We start from the raw sequence: 23,373 nt of genomic DNA on the forward strand, positions 1-23,373 counted from the left end.
CATTGCTGACTATCTTCATTCAGAGCAGGTGCACATGTGGTACATGAGGTTTGGTAGTCCATCCACGCTTGCAAGTGCATGGTGGTTAAATGTCTAAGCATGCAACTGGTATTCAAATTTCTCAGATTTTTCCCTCAGCTAAAGGTCTTTGCGCACTTCTTACAGATAACTTTTGCCTGATCATTAGGATTTTGTTTAAAAAAGTGCCACACTGCACTCTTCCTACTATGGAAGACATTTTGATACCTTGCACGCTGTGCTAATTTGACCGTCTGGCCAAGCTGTCCTGCAACTCCTTTGGTTTTTGTAACATGTTTTTGGACTGCTACGGTCCTGCCAGATAACAGCTGTTGCGATGTCGTTGTCTGCTGCGGATCCTCCTCCTCCTCTTCTGAGCTATTGGCAGTGGCACCCTCTTACCCCAATGGATGCCAATCTGGGTCAACAACTGGGTCATCCATCACCTCCTCTTCAATTTCATGTGCAACTTCCTCTGAGTCACCGTGTAAGGTGGTATAGTATGCTGGAAGGGGCACCTGAGTTTCATCAGGGTCTGATTCTGCCTCAGTACACTGTGAGGACAATGTAGTGCTCTGAGTGAATGTACCAGCAGAAAAATCTAGCAGTAGCTGTGCATCAGTGCACTCCATGTCAGATTGATCTTGGACTGGGAAATTCACGATTTGACTTGCTAACCCAGGCATGGTATGTGAAAAGAGCTCCATGGAGTAATCGGTAGTGGGGCCTTCCACATCCTTCACTTTTGGTAGGGGTGAAGGACACAAGGAAAGGTGTTGTTCCTGACCAGGAGCCTCCAATGGTCTTCCACCATACTTGCTCATTTTTGTGAAAATGTACCCAAAATACCACTAGCTATATGGTACTGCAAAAAAAGGTAGAAGGTGTATCTACTATTGGTGAGAATTTGAATCTCACTAGAGATTTGAGGACGCTGAACTACTGTCTCTGGCCATGTAGAGATTACATGTCAATCTAACAGACTGAAATTGGATGGTGTATGATAAGGTGTAGGGTATCTATAGGATTGGTGAGAATTTGAATCTCACTATAGACTTGAGGACGCAGAACTTTTGTCTCTGGCCTAGTAGAGATTACACGTCAATGTAACAGGCTGAAATTGGATGGTCAATTACAAGGTGGAGGGTGTCTATAGGATTGGTGAGATTTTGAATCTCACTATAGATGTGAGGACACAGAACAATTATCTGTGGCCCAGGAGAGATTACAAATCAATGTAACAGACTGAAATTGGATGGTGTATGACAAGGTGTAGGGTGTCTATAGGATTGGTGAGAATTTGAATCTCACTATAGATTTGAGGACGCTGAACTATTGTCTCTGTCCCAGGAGAGATTACACCTCAAGGTAACAGACTGAAATTGGATGGTGTTTGACAAGGTGTAGGGTGTCTATAGGACTGGTGAGATTTTGAATCTCACTATAGAGTTGAGGATGCAGAACTATTGTCTCTGGCCCAGTAGAGATTACACCTCAATGTAACAGGCTGAAATTAGATGGTGTATGACAAGGTGTAGGGTGACCATAGGATTGGTGAGATTTTGAATCTCACTATAGATTTGAGGATGCAGAACTATTGTCTCAGCCCAGTAGAGATTACACCTCAATGTAACAGGCTGAAATTGGATGGTGAATGACAAGGTGGAGGGTGTCTATAGGATTGGAGAGATTTTGAATCTCACTATAGATTTGAGGACGCAGAACTATTGTCTCTGGCCCAGTAGAGATTACACCTCAATGTAACAGGCTGAAATTGGATGGTGAATGACAAGGTGGAGGGTGTCTATAGGATTGGTGAGATTTTGAATCTCACTATAGATGTGAGGACACAGAACTATTGTCTCTGGCCCAGTAGAAATTACACCTCAATGTAACAGGCTGAAATTGGATGGTGTATGACAAGATGTAGGGTGTCTATAGGATTGGTGAGATTTTGAATCTCACTATAGATTTGAGGACGCAGAACTATTGTCTCTGGCCCAGTAGAGATTACACCTCAATGTAACGGACTGAAATTGGATGTTGTATGACAAGGTGGAGGGTTTCTATAGGATTGGTGAGAATTTGAATCTCAATATAGATTTGAGGACGCAGAACTATTGTCTCTGGCCCAGTTGAGATTACACCTCAGTGTAACAGACTGAAATTGGATGTTGTATGACAAGGTGGAGGGTTTCTATAGGATTGGTGAGAATTTGAATCTCACTATAGATTTGAGGACGCAGAACTATTGTCTCTGGCCCAGTTGAGATTACACCTCATTGTAACAGGCTGAAATTGGATGGTGTATGACAAGGTGAAGAGTGTCTATAGGATTGGTGAGATTTTGGATCTCACTAAAGATTTGAGGACGCTGACAATGATGCTCTCAGTCCAAGTATGGATGCAGGCAGCCTAATAAGCAGGACTGCTGCACAGTGCACATACAAAAGGGTGGAAAAATGAATGCTTGGTAACTGTGCAGAAAAGAGGAAGAAAAGTATTTTTGCTTTTACAAAAGCTGTTTGCACAGCAGTGTGCAAACAGCAATGCAGCTATCAGGAGCCTTATAAGGCAGCCTAATAACCAACAGTGCTGATGCACAAAAATAGAGCCTCCCCTGACACTACGCACAAAGTGTTGTGTTGTAAGTGGAAATCGCTAACAGCAGAAGCAGTTTTTTGGTTCTTCTTCCCTGCCTAACGCTCTCCCTACTGGATCAGCAGCAGCAGCAGCTCTCCCTATGCTAAGATCGGCATAAGTAAGATGGTGGTCGGTGTTCACACCCTTTTATAGCCCCTGTGATGCCAGCAAATCACTTGCATGCCCTTCTCAAAGATGGTGGTGACCGATGCCTATGTCATTGCGTTGCCCACAGTGTGCGTCCTCCATCATTGGCTGAAAAAGGGCGCTGGAAGCATCTTTTGAAACGTGACTTTGGCGCTCTGGTCGCCGACCTCGTGGCCAACCCCACGCTATGGTGGGGTTTCGTTTCATGAAACCCGACTTCAGCGAAAGTCGGCGATTTTTGAATATGATCGACCCGTTTCGCTCAACTCTATTGTCTAACATTCAAAAAAAACCACACAGATTGTTTTACTAATTTATAATTTTAACCCCTTAGCAATCGCCGATATGCCTTTTAACGGCGGTAATTAAGTGTACATAAACCACAGCGCCACTAATTCACGGCGCTGTGGAGAAAGTGAATAGCGCCCCCCCAGTGTCGGATTTTCTCCGGGGTCTCGGCAACCAGGGTTAGCCGAGACCCCAGAGAACATGAGTAGGTCGGTTTTTACCGACCCCGCTTTTGTGGTCGCCGTTACTAACACTATAACGGCGACCGCAAAAACAAAAAGACGCGATTTTGGATTAAATTTCTCTTTCCTCTGATGTGATCGCACATCAGAGGACAGATAACTAGGGTCCTCGATCCCGGTACCTGTCCGTGGTCCAGGGTCCCCTCCTGGTGGTCCCACGTCCCACCGGCGTCCTCCAGTGGGCGCCGCCATCTTGGATCCGGAAGAAAATGGAGGGGCGCATGCGCAGTACACCCGCTGGGAATCTGCCGGCTCCGGCTGGCAGATTCCATTCATTTTGATCACTATGGGCTAGGGTTAGGTTTAGGGTTAGGGATAGGGTTAGGGCTAGGGCTAGGGTTAGGTTTAGGGATAGATTTAGGCTAGGGTTAGGGCTAGGGTTAAGGTTAGGGCTAGAGTTAGGGTTACGGCTAGGGCTAGGGTTACGGTTAGGGCAAGGGTTAGGGTTAGGGCTAGGGTTAGGGTTAGGGCTAGCGTTACTGCTAGGGTTAGAATTAGGCTTAGGGCGAACTAGGATTAGGGTTAGAATTATGATTAGGGATTAGGGTTGGGATTAGGGTTAGGGTTGGGATGAAGATTAGGGGTGTGTTGGGGATAGGGTTGGAGCAAGAATTAAGTGGTTTCCACTATTTACCAACTTTGGGGGTCTAAAAATTAGGGTCTTAAAAAATCACTTTTGTGGAAATAAAAAAGACGTTATTTTCACAGCTCTGCGTTTATAAACTTCTGTGAAGCGCTTGGGGGTTCAAAGTGCTCACCACACATCTAGATAAGCTCCTTGGGGGGTCCAATTTCCAAAATGGGGTCACTTGTGAGGGGTTTCCTCTGTTTAGGCCCATCAGGGGCTCTGCAAACGCAACATGACACCCGCAGACTATTCCATCAAAGTCTGCATTCCAAAATGTCACTCCTTCCCTTCCAAGCTCTCCCATGTGCCCAAACAGTGGTTTCCCCCACATATGGGGTATCAGCGTAATCAGGACAAATCGCACAACAACTGTGGGGGTATGATTTTTCCTGTTACTATTGTAAAAATAAAAATTTGGGGGCGAAAAGATCATTTTTGTGGAAAAAAAATGGATTTTTTATTTTCACGGCTCTACGTTATAAACTTCTGTGAAGCACTTGAAGGTTCAAAGTGCTCACAACACGTCTAGATAAGTTCCTTAAGGGGTCTAGTTTCCAAAATGTTGTCACTTGTTTGAGGTTTCCACTGTTTAGGCACATCAAGGGCTCTCCGAACGCGACATGGCGTCCGATCTCAATTCCAGCCAATTCTGCGTTGAAAAAGTCAAACGGCGCTCCATCCCTTGCGAGCTCTGCCGTGTGCTGAAAAAGTGGTTTACCCCCACATATGGGGTATCGGCGTTTTCTGGAGAAATTGTTCAACAAATTTTGTGGTTGATTTTCTCTTTTAACACTTGTGAAAATAAAAAAGTTGGTTCTGAAGTAAATTTTTTGCAAAAAAAAGTTAAATGTTAGTTTTTTCCTTCCACATTGCTTTAGTTCCTGTGACACACATAAAGGGTTATTAAACTTCCTGAATGTGATTTTGAGCACCTTGAGGGGTCTAGTTTTTAGAATGGTGCCACTTTTGGGTATTTTCTGTCATGTACACCCCTCAAAATGACTTTAAACATGATGTGGTCCCTTAAAAAAATGGTTTTGTAAATTTTGTTGTAAAAATGAGAAATCGCTGGTCAATTTTAACCCTTATAACTTCCTAACAAAAAAAATTTTGCTTCCAAAATTGTGCTGATGTAAAGTAGACATGTGGGAAATGTTATTTATTAGGAAATTTGTGTGACACATCTCTCTGATTTAAGGGCATAAAAAAAAAAGTTTTAAAATTGCAAAATTTTCAAAATTTTTGCCATATTTCCATTTTTTTCATAATTAAACACAAGACATATTGAAGAAATTTTACCACTAACATGAAGTACAATATGTCATGAAAAAACAGTCTCAGAATCAGCAGGATCCGTTAATGCGTTCCAGAATTATAACCTCATAAAGTGACAGTGGTCAGAATTGTAAACATTGGCCTGTTCATTTTAAGCTGCAAATTGGCTCTGTCGCTAAGGGGTTACTGGACATAAAGAGTGGCACAAAACAAAAACAAAACACCTCTACTCTATAAGAAGTTGTGATATGTACAGCTATCAGAAGGTTACATTCATGTGTAGAGCAGTGTGGATGCCTGTGGGACAGTCCTGTGGGATATGGACAGGGCTCAGTGTTACACAAGAGTAATTACAGTAATTAAGCCCCCCTCCCCCAAATGTGGGTCTAATGACATAAACTGACATCACCATAGATATCTATGATGTCATTTTGTGTCATTCCACCCATGGTTCACTTGGACTTGCAACCATAACATGGGCTTTTTTGCACTAATGTAAAACTGTCCTAAGAGACATTATAAAAGTAACTTATAATTCGAAGAATAAAACACATTCAGTGCATTTCAATCAGCCTAGTAGAACTACTATTTGTGACTGCATTATATTGCTACAGTATTAATGTGCAGTTCATTTGATGAATAATATACATAATTAATTCAGCACCAAAAAAAAAACATAAATTCACAAGATGTCTTTAAAGGGAACCTGTCATGTTGCACATGAGGGGTGATCTGTGGATATAGAGGAGGAAAAGCTGAGCAGAATGATATATAGGTTTGGTGGAAAAGATCCAGTATAAAATTTGTATTTTAATCATAGAAATCCATGGAGTCCAGTGGGCGGTCCTGCTCAGTGATTGACAGCCATCTCTGCATGCACAGTGATACAGGGAAGGCTGTTAATCACTGTGTAGCCCCTCCCACTGGACTATTCTCCTGCAGATCAGACATTTTCAGCATAACGGTTTCCCTATAAAGTACACATAAATCACATCTCCAAAATATTTAAACCTACACGTACTAATGAATGTTCATTAGCATTTGACTTGCTAGGGCAGCAGTTTGTGCTTCAGAGCTGTTCTTCCTACTGTACATGGAGACTAGAAGTTTGAATGAAATGTAGCCATTATAGTCGCCAGGTTATCCGGTCCCCCATTTGCATGCAAGTACGCAGAAAATCCTTCACCCCTCCTCCTCTCTCCACACCTCTCAGTTTGGGTTTGCCCGTAGCCTTGCCCCTGTGTCTCCTTGGCTTTGGTGAACATGGAGAAGGTAATTTGGCGCTCTATGGGAAGTATGAGCAGTTGCCGAACAAGCGTTCTCAGCAATTCTCGGATCTCTCGTATAAAAATGAACAAAGAAAGCCATGCATGATCGGCCACCTCTCCTCTTACAGCAGAGCATCAACATAGTTATTGATTTTTATTTTTAAAGGGAGTATTTGAGATGTTAACATTGATGGCCTATCCTTATAATAGGTCATCAATGTCTGTTTGAGGGAGATGGGACACCCGGCACCCCCGACGATCAACTGATCCTCATGTTGGTGGCGGCTGGAACTGCTCAGTTGTGAGACTGCACAGCACAGCCCTGCTTACGGAATAGTGGCTCTTGATTTGAATAAGGGGCGGATGTGCAGTACCTGGCCGCGGCCACTATACAGTCTGTGAAGCTGTTCTGTGCAGTTCTGGCTGACACTGGGAACAGCTGATCGGTCAGGTGTCCGGGTGTCACATCCCCACCGATCAGACATAGATGACCTATCCGAAGGATAGATCATCAATGTTAAAGTCCAAGGCAACCCCTTTAACTGAGTCCCTCCTCCAACTGGCGCTACTCCACTGCACCAGGAACAGTTTTTCTTTTTCTTAGGTGTCTCACTATTCCAAACTTATGCCCCCCCCAGAGATACAAATTTTTCTTTCAACCAATGGGCTGTATACCATGTAACCTCTCCTTTGTTTGATTGGTTGGCATCAGACGAGAAAAAGCAAATGCCTACAGAGACATTCTGTGGTAGACGCCCACTTGGTTGATGGCAAAAATGTGCGCAATTATTACCAAAGAGTATAACCTTGGACTGGAGGGGCACAAAAGACAAAGAAAAACTGTTCCAGAATCAGTTGAGAAGCGGCAATTGGAGGGAATGCTCTTTTTAAATAGTGAAAAGTTCTCTTTAAGTCCCAGTGGTGGGGCCTGTAGCCATCATACATTTATGGTTTATCCTTTTGATATGTCAGATGGAAAAAAACCCTTTTAAATTTATATTCATTTTAAAAGAAGGCATAACTATAAGGAAAACAGCTATAAATATGGTATAATATGGCAAGCTTAAAATTAAATATGGCACATCCTAAGGGACATCTGTTCACAGAATTAAAAAAAAATCTATTATCTGATTTCAATGTAAGTCAGTAAAATATTTCATAGTGTTGGTCATCCTCCTTTGATAACATTCATCTGAACCCTCATCCTTTGAGCCAACTGTTCCTGATGACCCAACGTCCACATGAACTCTTGCGTTGGCTTATCTTCCTTGAGAAAAAAAGATGGGGCATGCTGACATCCAACATGCCCAATACTTCTCTCTTATGACTTTTGATGTCAAGCAAACTTGGGCCACTACCATATACATAAACGGCTGGAGTGTATGTCCAAAACTAGCAGGTTCAGTCAACATTCATCTAATATGTATGGCAGCCTTAAGATCAGAAACCCTGAGACATGGAAGTCATCATCACATTGAAATGAAGATAAAAAAAAATAAAATCCACGACGTCCTAAATGGCACTGATGGTGAATTGGCACATTTAAGGAAATGTTTAATTGAATCCTTCAGTTTCAAGAGTAGCCTCCCTCGCTTTATTCCACGTTATTTTTCTGTAAGAGTAAAACAAAAGACAAAAGCACCGTAACGTTGTTGAATGGATGAACATTATATGATTTACCTTGTAACTAGGGATGGGCGAATAGTGAAGTATTCGGACTCGCTATACTCGTACCGTGTATACCATAATACTCGGGTATTCGGTACGAGTCGCGAATCAATTGATAGTTAATGGAAAATGCGAGTAATTGTCTGCTGGACCCTACAAAGTGATCTGGGGGCTGAGGAAAAGGCTAAAAAATGTGTAAATGTTAAAAAAAAAGTATGCTGTAAACAAATATATATAACATGGGGGCACCTGTTCAGGCGCTGCACGAGTGGTTTTACACCACTTCTTCACTAGAATGTGCAAACACTATTTGAAGTCTTGTGGGTTTTTGCCGGAACAGCGGGACTCGTACGCCACTTACGCAGTGGCAGTGATATATCAGAAGTGCCGTAAGAGCGAGTGATGATGGAGGCAATCTTCTGACAGCTAAGTGTGTAAGTGGTGTAAGGAGATCAATCTGCCCTATGGGCTGTGTTATGGTTAACGCAGGAATAAGCCACCCATCATCATCGTCATCACAAGGGATTCACAATTAAAAAGCTTGGACTACTGTCCTTGTTGTGACACTGGCCAATGTGTAGGCATAGACATAGTGTCTTCAAAGCATTAGCCCTAGGGGCTGTATCATGGTTGATGAAGGAATGAAGGAAGCAAAACAGGTCTGAAGACTCAGAGCCAGACAATTATGACGTAGCTAGGACTACTAGCATAGAGGTTGCAGTGCCCAGTGTCCAGACATAGCCATAGTGTCTCCAAAAATTAGCCCAAGGGGCATGATACCATGGTTGATGAAGGAAGAAGGGTCTCACTCTTATCACAAGTGCCTCAGATAGGAAATATTAATTAACGTAACATTGTTTTTAGCTTATTGACCATGAGGTACTTGTGTCAGAAGCAGGTTTTGAAAACATGTGTAAGAAGAAGAAAAGGGGCTTGTATGGGAAGAGATGGATGTGATCAACAATTTAAAAAAATAGAGTTTTGGGTGACTTTAGGTAGGGATACTGTCATCTGGAGGGATTAAATACTATTGTGAAATCCAGTCCTTGTTATATTTCATCAGAGTCAGCCTCTCTGCATTCTCTGTAGTTAACAGTGTGCGTGTATCTGTGATGATTGCCCCAGCGGCACTGAAAACACGCTCTCATATCTCACTAGCAGCAGGAGAGGCCTGCACCTCCAAGGCATAGAAGCAGAGGGCGGGCCAACTATGCAGCTTAGATACCCAGAAATTAAACGGTACAGAAGTGTCAGCGAGGATGCAGGTATGGTCACTTAGATAGTCGCTGACCATCTTGTTCAATGTCTCCCTCCTTGACATTGCTACTGTTGCAGCTATTCCTTGGTGATGAGCTGGTTTATTGAAGATGGCCCAGTTTGTGGACATTTTACCTCCACCTCTTTTGGTCCTGCTTGGCGTATCTCTCCCCATTAATGCATGCTGTTGCACAGAGCTGGTATCTCTGCTAGCAGTGGTGTCTGAGGGTGCTGTTGCCATCAAATTATCGACAACGGCCTTCTTGAAGGATTCCATTTTGAAACCCCTTGGTCACTGCAACAGTAGCGAAGGAAATTTGTCCTTGTACCATGGGTCTAGAAAGATGGCCAACCAGCATAGGTTGCTATTGAAAATGTGGATTACGCGAGGGTCTTGGCACAGACAGTCAGATATGAAGTGTGCCATGTGTGCCAAGCTGCATAGAGGCAAATTTTCTGTGACCCCTGAAGGAGGAACAATACCCATCCTCTCCTCACACTGACTCTCCTCCTCCACCTCCTCCTCTTCAGCCCACCCATGCTGGACAGACATGAAGCTGGGGTTTGGATTCCCCTCTGTAGCATGACGTGTCCACTCGGTACCACTGAAATAAAATTCCTCTCCCTCCTCATTTACATCATCATCCTCTTCATCCCCCAGTGTTACCTGATGATATTGGCTGGGCTGGGTAGGATCACCCATTGTGAAATCTTGCTCCATGTCCAGCTGCTGGGCACGCAAAGATTCAATTTTTTGAATCTGCAGCGATTTTTTCAGCAGACATAGCATAGGCATGGTTACGCTGATAATAGCCTGATCACCGCTCACAAGCTTTTGCAGTACTCAAAGTTATCAAGCACCTCGCAAACATCAGCGATCCACACCCACTTGACATTTCTTTTGTGTCTTGGCTGAGTCTCAGTGTGATGGGCATGTTTAAGCTGGTATTGAGAAAGTGCCCTCTGCTGCTCACTTACCCTTGCCAACATACAGTATGACATGCTGAGTTCCACCATGTTGGCAGGTCGCAAATCAGTCTGTGGTTTGGCAAATTAAATTGCTTTTGAAGCGCTGCAAGACTGGCAACAGCGCTTGAGGAGTGTCGGAAATGGGCGCAAATACAGAGAACTTTCTCAAGTAGGTACGACAAGTCAGGGTATGTTTTTATAAATTTCTGCACCAACAGGTTCAGCACGTGAGCCATGCAAGGCACGTGTACCAGCTTCCCGAACTTTAAAGTCGCCACCAGGTTACATCCATTGTTGCAGACAACCTATCTGAGTGTGACTCTGGAAAAACAAGCCAAGGAGTTTTTCCATTTTTCCAGACCTACACCTTATAGAGCTGTCCGCTTTTCAAACAGTTTCGTATATCTGCTGTTTAATAACGGTCAAAACTAGACAGAGACAGCGTGTGTCAGTCCGTATACAAATAGACGGAGATTGACAATTTTCCAAACAGACACCGTATAACAGTGTACGCTCCTCACAAACTACCGAGTACCGCCTTGTATCACGGATAAATAGAAGCTATCTGTGTGTGACTCTGGAAAAACAAGCCGAGGAGATTTTCCATTTTTCCAGACCTACACCTTAGACAGCTGTCTGCTTTTCAAACAGTTTTGTATATCTGCTGTTTGATGACGGTCAAAACTAGACAGAGACAGCGTGTGTCACACCGTATAAAAATAGATGGAGATTGACAATTTTCCATACACACCGTATAGAGCTGTCCGATTCTCAAACAGTATTGTTTATCTGCCATTCGCATTACAGTCACATCTATACAGAGTCAGCGTGTGTGTGTGACACTCCGTAAATACATATACGGAGATTGTCAGTTACACAAAAAACGTATACAGCTGTACACTTCTGATACAGTTCCGTATATCTGCTTCTTGGATTACGGTCAAATACATACTGTGAGAGTGTCTGTGACTAACAAAATATATACGTAGACTTAATTTTTTTAATTTACCTTACACAGGTGGACGCTCCTCATGCAGTACCATCTCTCTGCTGGTATTTTTGGTACATTTTCCCAAACATGAGGAAGTATGGTGGAAGAGGCCGCGAACGTGGGCAGGGGAGCGCAGCTGGTACTTATAGTGATGGTGCATCGGCTGGTTCTGGCAAAAGCACAATAGCAGCTAAGGCAGGAGGTGTTGAGCCTGCGTCATCGTCTGGCCCAAGAAGGCCTGTAAGGTTGCTTTTTCTTGGAGTAGGAAAACCGCTTTTAAAGCCGGAGCATCAGGAACAGGTTTTGGCGTACATTGCTGAAACAGCCACCAGCTCTCTTCTGAACGCTCGAAACCTGCAAGCACGGAGTCGTCAATGCAGGGTTCTGGTCAGGAAAAACACCATTCCTTGTGTCCTTTACCTCCACCAAAAGTTAAGGATGCGGCAGCCCACACTTCAGATTACTCTATGGAACTGTTTTCACATACCATGCCTGGGCTATCCAGTCAAATCCTGAATTCCCCAGTCCAAGACTAATCTGACATGGAGTGCACTGATGCACAGTCACTGCTAGATGATTCTGCTGGTACATTGACCCAAAGCACTACATTGTCCTTGCAGTCTATTGAGCCAGAATCTGACCCTGATGAAACTAAGGTAACCCTTCCCGCATACTATACCACCTTATATGGTGACACAGAGGAAGTTAAAGAGGAAGGTGCAGATGACTTTGAAGAGGAGGTGATGGATGACCCAGTTCTTTACCCAGATTGGCAACCATTGGGGGAGGAGGGTGGCGCTGGCAATAGTTCAGATAAGGAGAAGGATCCGCAGCAGGCATTGACATCACTGCAGCGGTTATCTGGCAGACCTGTAGCTGTCCAAAAATGTGGACCAAAAACTAAAAGTTGCAGGGCTTGGCCAGACGGTCAACTTAGCACAGCGTGCAAGGACAGAAAATGTATATCAGAGTAGGAAGAGTGCAGTGTGGCACTTCTTTGTTCAAAATCCTACTGATGAGGCAAAGGTTACCTGTAAGAAGTGCGGAAGGAACTTTAGCCGAGGTAAACAACTCAGAAATTTGAATACCAGTTACATGCTTAGACACTTAATCAACATGCACTTGCAAGCGTGGATGGACAACAAAACCTCAGGTAGCACATGTGCACCTGCTCCAACTGAAGGTAACCAGCAACGCTCCATCACTTCCACCACTGTAAGACCACCGCCACCATTAAGCATACCACCAGCGCTAAATGTGGATGTGTTGTCGCAAGGCCAAAGCACTCAGGGAATCACAATGGTTTTGCAACACAACACTGAATCTAGGCCATCACCAACAATACCATCACCAACCCCCTCTCACTCCATCCGGTCCACCGCTACTTCCCCCATATGCAGCTCTCTAGTCCAGCTCTCCCTACCAGACACTCTGAGTAGGACAAGAAAGTACTCATCCTCTCATCTGCGTACACTGTGTTTGAATGCCTACTTTGCCAAACTAATCTCAATAGAGATGATGCCCTACCGTTAGGTTGAAAGCGAAGCTTTCCATGAGCTCATGGCCTACGCTGTCCCACGCTGTGACCTACCCAGTCTGCACTTCCTTTCTCGAAAAGCCATCTCTGCCCTCCACCGGTATGTGAAAGACCGCATTTTCCATGCACTAAAACAGTCAGTGAGTGGAAAGGTGCACCTCACAACGGATGCATGGAACAGTAGGCATGGCCAGGGCCGTTATGTGTCCATCACTGGGCACTGGGTTAATGTGGTGGATGCAGGCTCCACAGGGAACAGCGGTGGTGGAACAGTGCTGCCTAGCCCACGGTATAGGAAACAGTTGGCTGTAGGCTTTCGACCCTCCTCCTCCATCAGCGAAAGCTGGTCCACAGAGCTCAGTCACATGAGCACTCCACCCACAGCTGGTAGCGTTGCACACATCAGCAGGCTGTGATAAAGATGATGTCTTTGGGTGACAACAGACACACCGCGGAGGTACTGGCCGACTACTTGCAGCGGCAAACTGAGTCATGGCTGGGCAGGCTACATCTTGAGGCAGGCAAGATCGTCAGTGATAATGGCCGTAATTTCGTGGCAGCCATAGCCCGTGCAAAACTAACACACAAACTGTACCTTGCCTGGCTCACACTTTGAACCTGGTGGTGCAGTGATTCCTTAATAATTATCCAGAGTTAACATCCCTGCTACATAAGGTGCGAAGACTGTGCTCGCACATCCGTCGCTCAAACGTCCACTCCACTCGTATGCAGAAGTTGCAGCAATTGCTCCACCTCCCCAAGCACTGCCTAATCATTGACATTGCAACAAGGTGGAACTCCACCCTGCACATGGTTGAGAGGCTGGGCTAACAGAGGCAGGCTGTAATGCATTTGTGGGAGGATACACGGGCAGGCAGTTTGAGGGAAGACATGGAATTGTCGGGCGTGCAGTGGTCAAAGATGAAAGACCACTGTAAAGTCCATCAGTGTTTTGAGGAATGCACACAGCTGGTAAGCACAGACGACGCCATCTTAAGCATGAGCATCCCACTTATGCATCTGCTCATGCAAAGTTAATGTCACGCGGGGCTTAGTTCAACTAAGGCTGAAATATCCGGGGCCCCTGTGATGTCCCTTTAACTAGGGAAAACCCTGTCTGACCCTCAACCCAGGGTTTTTGCTGATGGTGCAAATGCCTGAGCCTCCAATCTTTCCTTATCTCCTGCTCAGCCCTGCACTTAACCCTCCACCCTCCACCCAGTGAGGAGACACACCACCAAAGCCCCGACACAAATAATGACAGACAGGGAGAACTTAAACTGCACTGCGCCGCACGCACACAGGAATATACAGTAATGTGAACAGGGCACAACTAAACACAAATATGGGAAGGAGAAAGGATAACAACGGATCATACGCCACCAGATACGAATCTCTCTCTCTTGAACACCTCCACTCCAGACCAGAACCACTTGGTATGAAACACAAGCAATAATCGGTGACGCCCATAGGCCAGTATGACTATTTAAAGACCGTGGGCGTGACTAAACATCCAACCTGGTCACCAGCAAGATTAACCCCCGAGAGCCTGAAGATCAAGCCGGCACCACTGAGGCTATAGTGGACGGAGGTGGAACTACCTCTGCCTGCCGGACGCTGTGGTGTGAATAGCGTCCGACATGACAGTTTGATGTACATTAAGGATCAGGCATCTGTAGCGGAGGAGGAGGGAAGCCTTGATGACAGTCAGTCATTCTCTGGTCAGGGAACTGTCCTGGACGAGGTGGAGGAAGAAGAATTGTCACGTGCCCCGTCCTGAGTAACACGGCCAGCAGGTCGGTAAATGATACAACAGGACATGACACGTGTAATTGTCCTATGTGATGCGGCTCGCAGGCCAGTAACTAATACAATAAGACAAGGGAATAGGGAAAACCTGGGTAACAATAACATTGGTGGCCTGGCGATAGGGAACGTTGAAGTGGAGACCTCCTGCACTTCCCTGAGTCAGTGTCTCTACACTCCTAACGTTCCCCAGGCCGGTTACGCACCAGGCACCGATCAGTAGCCTAAAAACCCTGACTCGCCCTGCACCTAAACCCTTGCTAGGGAATTGGTCATTGCGGAAACTAATCCTATCACTGCACTAAACACACATAAGGAAAAGTGACAAAACAGGGGAACACCACTTAGCTTTGCTCTGTTGCATACGGTCCCAGCAACAGAGCCCACCACCTGCGTGCATCTTTTCCTCCACCGAGTCCAACATCTGGGTGCACTGTCCAGCAACGGAGTCCAGCACCTGAGTGCAGCTGTCCAGCAACCAGGCTCAGCACCTGAGTGCAGCTTCAGCAAAAGAGTCCAGCAACTGAGTGCAGCTCTACACCTTATCTGCCACTCCACCAAGCTTTGCAAGAATTCATCACTGACAACATAGCTGCCACTCCACCATGCTTTCCACGAACTCCTCGCTGACACCATAGCTGCCACTCCAGGACTCTGACTGAGTTGTCCTGGACTCTTCTCAGCACCATAGTGCAGCCTTGGAGCAAATAGAGTCCACACCTGCGTGCAGCTGTCCAGAAACAGAGTCCAGCCAATGAGTCTAGCTTTTCTGCCAAAGAGTCCAACATTTTGAGTCCAGCTTTCCGCAACCGAGTCCAGCATCCTGAGTGCAGCTCTACACCATAGCTGCCACTCCACCAAGCAATGCCAGCCCTCCTTGCAGACACCATAGCTGACACTCCACCAATCCATGCCAGCCCTCCTTGCAGACGCCATAGCTGCTACTCCAGCACTGTGACTGGGCTGCCCGTGACTCTCCTTCAGCTCCCTTCTTTACCCAGGCTTGCTTGCTAACGAGGAACTATCACCGACAGTGATTAACACACCTGATACGCTTTAACAGAGAAATCACACCTGTTACATAATCACGTGCACAAACTAAGGTAGCCAAAGTGTAATGACCCTAATGGCCACCGGGGGGAAAACTACAAGTGAAATCACCACAGTGCAATGACTGTAATGGCCACCGGAGGCAAACCCACCATTGGCACACAACCAAAGGAAAAAAAAGGTTACTTTGTGCATTTAATCTGTACGATCCAACCTGGATCGTGACAAGAGGAAGAGGAGGAGGATGAGGGGGATGATTATTTTGGGCAGAAGGATGCTTCTTAGGGGGCAAGAGAAAATGTGGGCGTGCCAAAGTCAGGTACAGTGTTTGTGCGTGACTGTAGGGATGTGGATTTGCCAGAAAGTGCTCCTCCACCCTGCAGTAGCAGTGTAGCATTGACACCTGGAACATTGGCCCACATGTGCGATTATGCCTTGCGGATCCTAAAAAGGGACCTCCACATTGCCAAAATGATGAGGGTTGATGGCTACTGGCTGGCCAGCATCCTCGATCCACGCCACAAAGGCAAATTGAACAACATCATGCCACAGGAGAACCTAGAGATAATATTGGCTAACAAACAAGCAACTCTGGTAAACCGTTTGTTTGAGGCTTTCCCAGCACACAGCAGCGGTGCTGGTTCTCCCACGAGCCATAGTGGGAACAATGGAAGAGGTGTTCGTGGTGCACACAGCCGAAGTGGCGTTGGAGACAGGGGTTTAATGACCATGTTGTGGAATGATTTCTCAAGTACCGCTCACACAACTGCTAATACTGCATCGATTAAAAGTGACAGGAGACAGCAGTTGTCAACTATGGTTACAAACTACTTCTCCTCCCATATCGATGTTCTCCCTCACAGGTCATTCCCCTTTGACTATTGGTCCTCTAAACTGGACACCTGGCCTGAATTGGCACAATATACCTTAAAGGAGTTCGCTTGCCCTGCTGCTAGTCTGTTTTTTGAAAGAGTCTTCAGTGCTGCTGGATCAATCCTGACAGAAAAAAGGACCCGTCTGTCGACCAAAAATGTTGATGATCTAACCTTCATTAAAATGAACCATGCATGGGTTTCAAAGGATTTTGTCCCACCTTCCCCTGATGACACATAGGTTGCCAGAAAACTGCCTTGCTTTTGTCCTCCTCTTCCTTGGACTTGCCCAATAACGCCCTTTTTAGCAGCTGAATGTCCAGCCAGCACATCAACATATGCCAGTTTTTAAACCTCCCTAACTGGGCCACCCACCACCCCAAGGGCATGGGGTCAACATCTGGCGCACCCGGGCAAGTGCCATTAATCTGAACAGGTGAATGGGCCCACTGATGGCCGACGGCTCTGGCACAGGGCCCCTCATAGTACAAGACAGTGTCTCTGATGGTGGGGGGCCCACCCGCCGTCAGACGCACCAGCGTACTTTGACGGGCCCTGTGCCAGTACCGTTGACCATGAGTGTGCTCCCCCTGCTTGGTCATGGCCACAGCACTTGCAAGTTGCAATACTTACCTCTCCCTGCTCCAACGCTGTGTAATCTGGGCAGTTAAATCCTTCACAGGGATGGCCACTAGAAATTTGGGGTATTGATCGAGGTAGGATAAGATGTAGCTATGGCCTGTTCTGCTGGCCTCTTCCTTCAGATGATCAATGGCTACCTTTTGTAATGGATGTCAACTTACAAGCGGATGCAGTGGTGATTTATGATCACCTTTCACAGTTGTGATAGTCACAGACGTGTGACATTCCTGCCACCATTTTTCATTGTCTCCTCTCATGCCAATCCAATAGAATCACCTACGGCATGTGGCTTCTGTCTTTTGCACTCCAAAATGACCAGACACATCATGATAGGCAGTGAGGACCATGTCTACATCTCTAACTGTGATGACAATTTGATGGAGACAAGTAAAGGTGATGTGATCAACGCTACTGCGATAAAGCAATCCTTTCTTCACAAAGAACCGTTTTCGCTGTCTCCACAGACACAGTAATTGAAGGTCTGCATCAACTCTGCAACTTCTACGGGGAGGTGTTCCCACGATGAGTAATTCACAAATTTCTGCTAACACTCGACTTTCTGTCTGTACTTGTATCCATGCAGTTTCCAGTAGCGGAAAGTCTGGACTGGCTTACTGAGATTGAAATATATACGAAGATTTAAAAGTGCCACATCACTGTATACTGTTGTACGCTTCGACTACCTTTCCCATTTTCCACTTTTTAAATTCTGGTGTAATACATAGAGAGCCTGTGTTTGCCTGTGTCTGATGCCGGAAATATAGACGGAAATTTACAATTACGTCTAGACTGGATACACTTGATATGTGCTGATATAGTACCTTTGTTTCAAATTTAGTATTACGATATCATCCATAGTGAGTGAACGTGTGTGGTTTACGCCTTCTATATATACGGTGAATCGGAGATACCAATTTTTACCCTATACTCGATACAGCTTGTATCTTGTTATACAGTACCTTTGTTTGATATTTAGTATTACGGTCAAATCCGTACTGAGTAAGCATCTAAGAGTGACTACGGGACTATGTATACAGAGATTTCAGTTGTACCATATAATATATGTACTTGCTATTTTGTTATCCAGTACCTTTTTTACAACATTTTTTATTATTATCAAACCCAGACTGAGTGAGCGTCTGAGGTTGACTCAGGAAATATATACCAAGATTTCAAATTTGGTCAACACTGTATACAGCTGTATGCTTCTGATACAGTAACCTTTTTAGCTATTTAGATTCTGGTGTAATCCATAATGAGCCTGTGAATGTCTGTCTGTTACTCCAGCAATATATTAGGAGCTTTAAGATTACCCCAACACTGTATACAGCTGTACGCTTGTGTTACATTACCCATTTACAGCTGTTCATATTCTTGTGTAATCCATACTGGGCCTGAGAGTGTTTGTGTCTGCCTCCTGAAATGTATACGGAGATTCAGAATGTTTACACAATACTATATATACCTTGTATCTGTTGATACTGTACCCTTTTTCAACTTTTTTTTTTATTGGGTAGTTCATACTGAACCTGTGAGAGTCTGTGTATGAATCATGAAATATTTACAGAGATTTACTGTTATCCCTAGACTGTATAGAGCTGTACGCTTCAGATACAGTACCATATATCTGCTGGTATTTTGGGTCCATTTTCCAAAACATGAGGAAGTATGGTGGAAGAGGACGTGGACATGGGGGGCCATCTGGTACTGATGGTGGTGGTGGTGCATCTGCTGGTAGTGCCTAAAACACAATAGCACCTAAGGCAGGAGCTGTTGAGCCTGCGTTATGGTGTAGCTCTGGAAGGCCTGTAAGGCTCCGTTTTCTGGGTGTAGGTAGACTGCTTTTAAAGCCGGAGCATCAGGAACTGTTTTTGGCTTACATTGCTGAAACAGACTCCAGCTCTATCGTCTCCTCTTCTGAAGTTTAACAAAATGCAAGCACTGAGTCATAAGTGCAGGCTTCTGGTCAGGAGCAACCCCTTTCCTTGTGTCCCTCACCCACACCAAAAGTGAAGGATGCGGCAGCACACACTTCAGATTACTCCATGGAGCTCTTTTCACATACCATGCCTGGATTAATTAAAAATGGGGCCCATCATATACTGGAGCATTCCAAATGGGGGACATCAGACACTGGAGCAGCATTTACGGGGCCCATTATACACTGGAGCATTAGAAATGAGGCCCATTATATATGGAGCATTATTAGGGCCCATCATACACTGGAGCATCATCCATGAGGCCCATCATATACTGGAGCATTATGTGGAGCTCATCATATACTGTATGGAACATTATATGTGACCAATTATTCTGTATGGAGAAATATATGGGGCTCATTATTCTGTAGGGCGCACAATGTGGTGGCCATAATACTGTATGGAATAATATACTGTCCTTTTTTTGAGCTATTGTACAATTTAAAATAGATCAGTCATGTCATGTAAGCAGTGAAGTATTAGAAGTGGCCGCAGCAAGCCTCCCAGCCCCCCCATAGGAGGCATAGGCGGAGGCCAACATGACGGGGGGTTGGAAGGTTTTAGTGGGGGGGAGGGGTTAACAGGGAGGGGGAGTCAGGGGGTATTTAGATGATGGTCAGGGGTGTGCCCTCCCTCTGTTCCTGCTCTCCCAGCACCGAAGCAGTCCCACCCCACATCATCCACTTACCGGGATGTCCGGAATTGCAGAGGCCCTGGATCGGCTGCGGGCTGCAGCGCTGGGGCAGCCTCTTGGATGGCTGGAGGCACGGGTCGCTGGCTTGCTCCCAGGTACCCCCGGGCAGGCTGATGAGAGAGTGCGCAGATCAAGACCCCCGGGCCTCGCGTCGCCACTGGAGCCCCTCCCGGGACCCTCCAGGTCGCGCGATGCGCAATCCCCCTTCCCCTTCCATTTGTGGGGGAGGGATTTCAGGAACCTGCGTGTGCATTTTAATTGCAACAACGTGGGCGTTGTGAGCGCGATTAATGGTATTACCGGGCGTCTCCTCCAGTCCTTCGAGTTTTGCAGCAATTGGTGCTATTGTGTTTGTTTTTTAACGCACTCGTGACCGCGGTGCACGTGCTTGGCGTAAGGAACGGGTTAGCTGACTCTCTCTCTCGTTTGCAGCAGGATTGTTTCGTTCTTTGGCTCCGAAAGCAGTGATTGACGGGCTAACTTGTCCGGAGGGGCTGGGGAGGGGGCTTACGGGCTGCAGAGTCGCTGATTGAATTGTCTCTGGCATCAAGAACTTGGGAGGCTTACCGGGCTGTGTGGCGGATGTGGGGTAGAGGTCCTTACGGCTCGTCAAACTAGTTGAGTCGGACCTGATCAGGAGGGATTGTTGTTGTCCTGGTTGGGGCGAGGAGCGAGCGCGCGTTGGTCGCGTGAAAAGGTAACGCGCTTGTTAGCAGGTTTGTCTTTTGGTTTTCGGTTGCGCGGGAGCAGTGTTTTGACGTAAATAACTTTTGGTCAAACAGGCGGCGAAAGGTCTCCGCCGTTTCAGAGGTGGGGGTGATTTAAGACGGCCGGTATCGTTTAATCTGCTGGAGCAATTGGGTCAGGTTCTTGAGTCGGTCTGTTCGGATTGATGAATGGTTGTGTCGTTTCGCCTGGTCCTCTCATTTGCATTTTTTGGGGCATTGCGGGTTGGGGAGCTTGTGTCGCCTAATAAATGTCGATGGGTGGCTTATTAGCCAGGTGTACGGTATTGACCTCACAGGGGGCTGAATTATGGCTGCGAAGGTCTAAAATGGTCCAGCCTGGACGAGGCCGGCGAGTTGTGTTGGGTGGCGTGTCGGGTTCTGTAATGTGCCCGATTTAGTGTTTGCGTAATTTTTGGGAGCTTCATCCCAGTTTGTGTGGATCCTTGTTGTCCCACACAGACGGGGGTAGTTTTCCCGGTATCAGTTGGGCGCGGGTTTTTCAAAAATCCATTAGGTATTTGGGGATAGATGGTTTTCGCTTTGCTTCTCATTCATTTAGGATGTGGGTGGCGACCGAGGGGGCAGCACGTGTTTTGGGTCCCTCTTTAGTACAGCGCATTGGTGTGTGGAGGTATAATCGGTACCGTAGTTGTGTTCGGCCTTAATGGGTCGAACAGGTGTGGTGTGGATTGGGTACAATTTATGCTGTAAGTATGTTTTTCTGATAGTGTCGTTTTGCGTGTCAGGTGCTGGACCGCTGCTGGTCTGGATTTTGGTCACTCCTTCGTATATTGGGGAGCATTGCGAGTTGATGTGAGGAACGAAGGCAGACAGCTGGAGATTCCCAGGACTGTGGTGGTGGTGCAGTGGCTCGGTTTCAGGGGCCTGGTGTGGCGAACGGTGTTGCCAGAGGTCCACAAGTGCGTTCGGTTGGACCGGGCACCAGATGTTCTCATTATTCATGATGGGGGGTAACGATCTGGCGGTTCGGCCTTTTCGGGAGTTGGTCAAGGACATTAAGCAGGATTGCTTATGGTTGTGGTGGATGTATCGGGAGATCACTTTTGTGTGGTCTTCGATGGTGCCACGCAGGCGTTTGTGGCCTATGAGATCATTGGAAAGGTTAATCGGGCCAGGAAAAAAGTTAACAGAGCGGTGTCTGTTTCTATTGTTAGAAATGGGGGTGTTGCCGTGCGGCATTTCAATTTGGAAACGGGCGAGGGTGATTTTGGTTGGTGGACGGGATCCATTGAAATGCGGTGGATTCCGATATTTGGGCCCTCACTCTTCAGGATGGTATGGAGAAGGCCGTCGCATGGCGGGTTGGGGGGTCTCGGGTCATTGAGGTGTTCAAGGCCCCTCGTTGTGGCGGTTTTGGAGGAGGGGGGAGTCCTTGAAGTCGATGGAAATTGGTTTTTGGACTCTCCTCCATTAAAAGGTATGTTGGTTGTGATCTGGTGAAAGGTGGATGGGGAGTTTTCCGCCATAAGTGGGAGGATCTCCAAATAGTTTGTGAACAATATCTATTGGTGTGCAGGTGCTCCTGAGCCTGTGGGGTAACGGCTGGGAGAAAATGGACGGGGGTTGTTCACAGTATTTTGGATTACTTCACCATGATCTTTGTGGCTTCAAGAAATCCTCCTCTCAGTGTTCAAGTCATTGTACTTATGATATTTATGATACAGTGTTTATTGTTGTTTTGTTGGTTTAATAAAAGGCTGCTGTGGCCATAAAAATTCCAAAGAAAATACTTGTGTTCGTGTCTTAGTTGGTGCTGGTGAGGTTGTGGGGTTTTCCATGGTCACGTGGGGGTAACGGGGAAAGCCAGGATGCTTGGTCTCCCCTGAGGTAAACCACTTGACAATACCAACGTCAAGAAGTGGCCGGAGCAAGCCTCCCAGCCCCCCCCCCATAGGAGGCATAGGCGGAGGCCAACATGACAGGGGGTTGGAAGGTTTTAGTGAAGGGAAGGGCATAACAGGGAGGGGGAGTCAGGGGGTATTTAGGTGAGGGTCAGGGGTGTGCCCTCCCTCTGTTCTTGCTCTCCCAGCACCGAAGCAGTCCCACCCTCCCTCCCCTTTTTGTCAGCCTGGAGCGTTATTTTAATTTTGGGTCATGGCGGTTTTGGAGGAGGGGGGAGTCCTTGAAGTCGGTGGAAATGGGTTTTTGGAGACTCGGTGTGTTGGGTCTCCTCCATTAAAAGGTATGTTGGTTGTGATCTGGTGAAAGGTGGATGGGGAGTTTTCCGCCATAAGTGGGCGGATCTCCAAGTAGTTTGTGAACAATATCTATTGGTGTGCTGGTGCTCCTGAGCCTGTGGGGTAACGGCTGGGAGCAAATGGACGGGGGTTGTTCACAGTATTTTGGATTACTTCACCATGATCTTTGTGGCTTCAAGAACTCCTCCTCTCAGTGTTCAAGTCATTGTACTTATGATATTTATGATACAGTGTTTATTGTTGTTTTGTTGGTTTAATAAAAGGCTGCTGTGGCCATAAACATTCCAAAGAAAATACTTGTGTTCGTGTCTTAGTTGGTGCTGGTGAGGTTGTGGGGTTTTCCATGGTCACGTGGGGGTAACGGGGAAAGCCAGGATGCTTGGTCTCCCCTGAGGTAAACCACTTGACAATACCAACGTCATGTCATTCTACTATACCTATATTTCTGTGCC

This window comes from Dendrobates tinctorius, unplaced genomic scaffold (assembly GCF_039654945.1).
Source record: "Dendrobates tinctorius isolate UK_male_01 unplaced genomic scaffold, ASM3965494v1 ptg000097l, whole genome shotgun sequence".
NCBI lineage: Eukaryota > Metazoa > Chordata > Amphibia > Anura > Dendrobatidae > Dendrobates > Dendrobates tinctorius.